Raw genomic sequence first — 7342 nt, forward strand, 5'->3', positions numbered from 1 at the left:
ATTAGGAAGAAGGTATAGATAGCATGCTTATCAAGCTTAAAGATAAGTGTAAAATCCAAGTCACAAATGAGCAAAAGTAAGTCAAAAAGCCATCTATTAGATATCGGAGTAAGGATCAGAAAATGTCTTGTCAAGTTGGATTAATGATTTGACTCTAGTAAAACCAAGTTAAGTTGGGAAAATTATTCTATACTTGAGTTTTTAAAAAAAATGAACTCCCTTTGATATTGGGAGTCAGACTGGCTAGAAAACAAATTTCATGTGCAGATTTGGGAATTTTAGTGAGCTACAATCTCAATATGAGTCAAGAGTGTGACATGGCAGACAAAATACTTAATAATAATAGATCATATTTATGTGGCACATCAAGGTGTTGGCTTTGTTGTCGTCCCCAGTGTCGCGTGTCGCCTCCGCCTCCACCCGTTGGGAGCCGCTGTCAGGAAGCTCTGATTCTCCCCAAATAGAAAATGTTTTCCAAACTCACAAACCCTCTCTCTACTTCATCGGGGTGTTCACTCTTCGGTGACTTCAGCTGCATCAGTCACAACCAAAAGAACCGTTCAGGGCCCTCCGTCCTAGGAGCAGATCTATGAATGAGAAGCTAAGTATGGTGCCCACAACTACCATCCTTTACCTGTAGCCCTGGAAAGAGGAAAAGGCATTTATGTGTGGGATGTGGAAGGCAGAAAATATTTTGACTTCCTGAGTGCCTACAATGCTGTGAACCAAGGCCATTGCCACCCTAAAATTGTGGATGTCCTGAAAAGTCAAGCTGATAAGTTAGCCTTAACTTCTAGAGCTTTCTATAACAAGGTGCTTGGTGAATATATGAGGAGTATATCACGAAGTTGTTCAACTACAACAAAGTTCTGCCAATGAATACAGGAGTGGAAACTGGAGAAACTGCCTGCAAATTAGCTCTGAAATGGGCGTACAATGTGAAAGGAATTCAGAAGTACAAGGCAAAGATTATTGTTGCAGGTGGAAACTTCTGGGGCGGAACATTATCTGCTATCTCTAGTTCTACTGACCCCTCAAGTTATGAAGGCTTTGGGCCATTTATGCCTGGCTTTGAGATTATCCTGTACAATGACCTACCTGCCCTTGAGCATGCCCTCTAGATCCCAATGTGGCCGCTTTCATGGTAGAACCCATTCAGGCAGAAGCTGGTGGTTGGCCCTGATCCAGGCTATCTCTCCAGAGTGAGAGAGCTCTGCACTAGGTTCCAGGTTCTCTTCATTGCTGATGAAATACAGACGGGATTAGCAAGGACTAGGATGTGGCTGGCTGTGGATCATGAAAATGTCAGGCCTGACATCATCCTCCTTGGAAAGGCCCTTTCTGGAGGCTTATACCCTATATGGGCTGTGTTATGTGATGATGAAATCACTCTGACCATTAAGCCCGGGGAGCACGGGTCAACTTATGGAGGCAATCCCCCGGCCTGCTGGGTGGCCATGGCATCCCTGGAGGTTTTGGAAGAGGAGGAGCTGCCCAAAAATGCAGATGTGATGGGGAACATCTTGAGGAAGGAACTGATGAAACTGCCTTCTGACGTTGTGACTGCTGTGAGAGGAAAAGGGCTGTTAAATGCCATTGTTATCAGAGAAACGAAAGATTGTGATGCTTGGAAAGTGTGGCTGCGGTTGTGTGACAAGGGACTTCTGGCCAAACCCACCCATGGGGACATCATCAGGCTGGCGCCACCCCTCGTGATCAAGGAAGATGAGATCCTGAGTCGGTGGAAATTATCAACAAGACCATCTTGTCTTTCTTCCATTGTGTCCAGGGGCTGGCTCAAGGCACGTGGTGCATTTATGTGCTGAAAGCCTCTGCTCTCAGGGCAAGCATGATCCACTCCCATGTGTCTTAAAGAACTTCTCTTTTTATGTTCATCTAGAATAGAGCAAAGATTCAGTCACCTGCAGTTTGCTGTTTACTGTAACCGATTAACTGTATTGTCTTCTTTCTGAGCTAAATGGCTGGCTTCTACTTGCGAGTTGACATCTTTTAAATTGCTGGAAGTATTGGCCGCTGAGCCTGAAATGGAATGTATGTGTGCTTTTTTATAATTTTGCCTTTTTAGAAAGGCACAAAAAAACTTTTGTATTTGAAACATTTTACTCCAGGGGGATTAAGTGGAAGATTTGCTGACTTTAAAGTGAATCAGGCAAGTCCAGTAGCACAGGCCTGGAGGGATGTTTGGTCACAAACTTGTTTGTCTGATGCTAAATGGGACTTGATGGAAGTAGCTGGTTGGAGAATGCCCAATGTGTGTGTGTGCACCTGGGTCTGACTGGACTTGAGCATTGCATTGTTGCCTGGCATTCCCATCTCTTTATTTCTGTGTTTGACTCTTTAAAGCAGTGTTGGCAATGGCCTGCTATAATCTGCCATTCTAAAGCTGTTCCCTTTTCTGAAGCTTCAAAATTTTGTTTATTCTAAAATAAAGCCTTTATTGAAGCTGTCAAAAAAAAAAAAAAGATCAAGGTGTCAAAGTAGTTGCTTTCCCCAAATAGTAGCAATCTGAAAAAGAAAAAAACTCTGAAAAATGATTGGCCACATATAGACTAATTACAATTGTATGTGTGATATTAGAAGCAAAATAAGGTTAAAAAAAACCAACAACCCATGAAATAACATCAGAAGACTTTGATAGAGCTTTCACAAAATATCCCTAACCACAACTGTATAAGCTGGGGCTATTTTACAGCTGCATCAGTTGTGTCAACTGAGTCCCAAAGTTTAACTAACTTGCCCATGGTTACACAATAAGTATCTGAGATGGGCTTTGAAGCCAGGCCTTCATGACCTTAGAAAGCAGTAAGAGAGGCAGACTGTCTGGAATGAGGGCAATGTTAGTACCCCTGAATGCTTCCTGATTAGGACGCATCTTGAGTATATTGTTTAATTCTGAACATATTTTGGAAGGACATTGATGAACTGGAGTGTGTTCACAGGATGGCAGCTGGGAAGGTGAGGACACTGGACACCATGTCATAACAGGATCAGTTGAAAGAATGAGGAATGTTCACATTGGAAACATTTAGGAAGAACATGATACAAGGTATTTTCAAGTATTTGAAAGACTGTCACCTAACAGAAGGATTAGGCTTGGTCTGCTTGACTTCAGGGGATGTAATTAAAAGCTGTCAGTGGAAACTGAAAATAAACAGATTCAGGTATGATGTAAAGAAATAATTTTGTTGTCCTAATTTGTTGTCATTGTGTTGTTCAGTAGTTTCAGTCCAGTCCCACTGTTCATGACCCTACATGGGGTTATTTTGGCAATAGTGGAGTGGTTTGCTATTTCCTTCTCTAGATCATTTTACAGATGAGAAAACTGAGGCAAAGTTAAGTGACTTGTCCAGGGTCACACAGTTAGGAAGTGTCTGAGGCCAGATTTGAACTCAGGAAGATGAGTCTTCCTGACTTCAGGCCTAGCACTTGGTTTACTCTACCACCTAGCTGCCCCCAAGTACACTCTAGGTAGCCAGATATGAAATGGGCTGTCTCAGAAGGACTTTCTTATCACTGGAGGTATTTGAGTAGATGACCTCTTATATAGGATGGTTGTACAGGGTAATCCTGTTCAGGTGTGTTTGTCTAGACCACCCCTCAGATTTCTTCTTCCAACTCTAACAGTGAATAAATCAGGTCATCACATAGAATGAAGATATGAGAGCTAAACTCTAATAACTCAAATATAATAAACTCAAATCAGATGTTATTTATAATGAGATAATATTTATAAAGAGGCACTTAGCAAAGTGTCTGGTACATAGTAGGAACTATATAAATGCTTATTCCTTTCCCTTCTTCTAAATTGTGTATGAATAACTTATCAGGGGAAAGATGATTTGTAGCATGCTTGGATTTTCCAAGTCATTTCCAGTGCCATTACTAGAGACTTGGAATTTGTTTATCCAACATTTACCCTCTGACCGTGCTCTGCCTTCCTGACTACACTTGGAGTCAGTCCTCTGTGAGTGGTGTGTTTTTCTATGAAGCCTGCCCCCCAGCCCCAAAGGTGAATGTGATAAAAAAAAATCTTGATCTTATCACTAGATTGTTTGCTTTGTGTAAAGCCTAATAGACTTGAAATCAGAAGACTTATGTCTTAAGTCATGGTGAAGAGGAGAGTCAGAGGTCCTGTATTCAAATTCAAATTCTACTTCTACTCCTTATTTCCTGCAAAACACTTCTCCCACCTCTCTGAGTATAACTTTTCTCATTTGTAAAAATAAAGGGATTGGATCACGTGATCTCTAAGGTCCATTTGAGATATAAATGTTCTATTTTCCTGTTGGTTCTATGGTCTTCGTCAGGTTCCTTAACCTCTCTGAACCCACGGTTTCTTCATCTCGAAAATGGTAACAATAACACTTGCACTGTGATCCAACCAGATAATTTGGAGGATCAAATGAGGTAATATGTGAGAAAAGAACATTCTAGGCATGCTAGCCATGATGATCAGCATCAGGTAAATTTAATCAACATGCTTAGTTCATTCCCTCAGTCAAGGGTCCTTCCTAAGACTTTCTCATCACTACACAATTTTGCACATGATTCCTTCTACCAGTTCTGCCAGGGGTTATATACCCCCAAGAAAAGGCACATCCTCCCTGAATGAGAACAGTGAATTCCCAGCTAGGAAAATGTTTTACCTAGCCCCAAGCCAGTGGAGTGGGCATTGCTGCTGTTCCTGGCCTCAACAACCCTTATTATTTTGATTTTTAAGGTTCTTGGAACTGTTAAAGGGACATTGTGTTTGCTGGGAATGAACAATTTCTGAAAAATGTCCCCCCAGGTGTGTGCCTTTTGTTAACCATATGTTGTCTTCTCATTCCAGTTTCTGAATCTAAATGTGGGCCTCTCTCTGTGAAGGGAAAGGAGTGATCCATAGAAAAGACTCAAAAGATACAATTCACAATGATAGCACCATGTTCTTCATGAAAATGCATAGAGAGATGAAGCAAAGCACAGTGGATACAAGGATGGTTTCAGTCAGGAAGACTTGGGTTTGGTTGTGGCTTCTGACGCATGCTGATCATATGATCTTGGCAAGTATTCTAACTTCTCAGGGCCCCAGGCAAATCTAAGTTTGCAGAAAAGATGCTGATTTGTATTGGTAAAGGGAGTCTCCCACAGCAAGGAAATCACAGGGGGCATCTAGATGATGCAGTAGACCCTAGAATCAGGAGCACCTGAGTTCAAATTTGACCGTAGACACCTACTAGCTGTATGACCCTGGGCAAGTCACTTAACCCCAATTGCCTAAAAAAAAAAAAAGAAAGAAATCAGATCCAGAACAAACAGAAAATGCATTCAGAGTTCATTCAGATTCATATTTCCTCTACTCTTCTCTCAGTGGCACTTGCCATGATCTTCACGTGTTTATTCAGTTCAGTTCCTTTTCTTCTTAGAAGTGACATGCTTCCTTCTTTTCAATTTCCTGCTGAGGTTTTCTAGGGGTAAGAGAGCTGGTCTTTTGTGTCTTCCATGCAGACATAAGGAATTTAGAATATCGGGGGAGCATAGTAAGTACCAAATTGAATAATAATAATACACTTCTGTAGAACTTTGAGATTTTTAAAATGTCTTTCCCATCACCACCCTGTGAGGTATGTAATGGAAATAATATCACAGCAGATAGGTGACGTAGTGGATCAAATGCTGAAGTTGGGGTCAAGAAACATGATTCGAATCCTGCCTCAGATACTTCCTAGCTGTGCAAACCTAGAGAAGTTAATTAACCTCTCTCCGCCTCAGTTTGTTCATCTGACAAATGAGGTTAATAATAACACCTACCTCACAGGACTCTCACAAGGCTCAAATGAAACAATAGAATGCATGTAAAGCACTTTGAACCTTTTAAGTGCAATACAAATGCCAGTTATTATTATCTCACTCTTATAGATTAGATCACTGAAACTTGGGATTTGTGACTTGCCCATGGTCCTAACAACTAGTAAGTGTTAGATCCAAGACCAAATTAGATCTGAACCTGATTCGAGCAGTCTCATCCATTTATTTATTTATTTTAATTCTTTTTTTATTTCCAGTTTGATAGAAATTGTTTTTTTTCATTTTCAGTCATAAATCCTCTTCCCCTCACTTCTTCCCACACTCATAGAGATGGTAAGAAATCTGATGCAAAATGAATGCAAAAAAAATTTCTACATTAACCATTTAATATTCATCTAAAAATTTTTTTGACCCGAATTCTCTTTTTCCTCAGATCTCTCCCTCACTCATTGAGAACAGAAGCAATATGATATCAATTATACATATGGCGGCTCCAGTAGCTTTTAGCTCACACCAACAAGTCTGGCATTTAACCAGATAAATCTGAAGCAATACAAACTGCCTCGTAACATGGGTGGAGATGCTTGGGTTAAGCAGCTCATAATACAGTTGTACTTCTGACCCTCCATTTGGCATCCTTGGCTGCAGTGATAGATATGTGTTTGGCTATTTCTTCCAAAGGTTATGTGGCAGAGATATGTTTCCATGCAACATCTCAGGAAAAATCAAAGTCCAATCCTGCATTGTGTAAGCTAATGGAGAAGGTTCTAAGCTCAAATACTTACAGATTCATTATGCAAATACAAACACAGTCAAGTACATGGTACCTGGGTTGGTGCTGAGCAATCCTAGCAATGAACTCCAGAATTTGAAACTTTTTAAGGAGACAGTTTTATATGATTAACTCTTATGCATAAAGAATAAAAGAAGAATTATTCTGGACTCCCTCCTAGGCACTACAACTTTCTCACTAGCTTCCAAGTCTGAAAAGACCCAATTTTTTTAAAAAAGCCTTTTTTGACAAATCCATCATAAGGCACATAAATTTGGTTGATGATTAATTTATAAGCATTGGGAGCTGAGCTCTTCACTTAGAGGAGCAGTTTCAGGGTAGCAATGGAACAGGACAGAATTAGTCAGAAGAGTTTAGGTCCAGATTTTAAGACAAATGGGAGGGGATAGTATTTGCTATTGGATCAATGGTTAAGTCCAGGAAAGTCAGTAAAGACAAAAAGAAACAGGAAATGTCCATGGGTCTATGTAAGACCTAAATCCTGTGTCTCTCATCTACCCTGCAAGAGGTGATAGATGGTGATTCTGTCCAGCTACTCAAAAAAAAAGGGAAAGTGACTGGGAAATGTGGGCAAGTTAACTTTAAAGTTCAGATGTACCTTTGAAGTTCAGGAGGGGAATAGTACTAATTTCTCCTTTGAACTCCAGGGGCACATCTCCAAAAGCCTACAGGCCATCTTTCCCTGAGTGTCCTACCAGTTCCTCAAATTCATCTCCTCAAAAGAACTCTTTAAAAAAGATC

General features: G+C 40.6%; 1 pseudogene; it reads left to right on the forward strand.

Annotated features, from left to right (window-relative positions):
* The first annotated feature begins 747 nt into the window (after positions 1 to 747).
* LOC138172232 (ornithine aminotransferase, mitochondrial pseudogene) lies at positions 748 to 1873 on the forward strand (annotated as a pseudogene).
* The last annotated feature ends 5469 nt before the right edge of the window (positions 1874 to 7342 follow it).

This window comes from Petaurus breviceps, unplaced genomic scaffold, assembly GCF_028583685.1.
Source record: "Petaurus breviceps papuanus isolate PSGF00001 unplaced genomic scaffold, PetGlider_PUasm1.0 128, whole genome shotgun sequence".
NCBI classification, from domain to species: domain Eukaryota; kingdom Metazoa; phylum Chordata; class Mammalia; order Diprotodontia; family Petauridae; genus Petaurus; species Petaurus breviceps.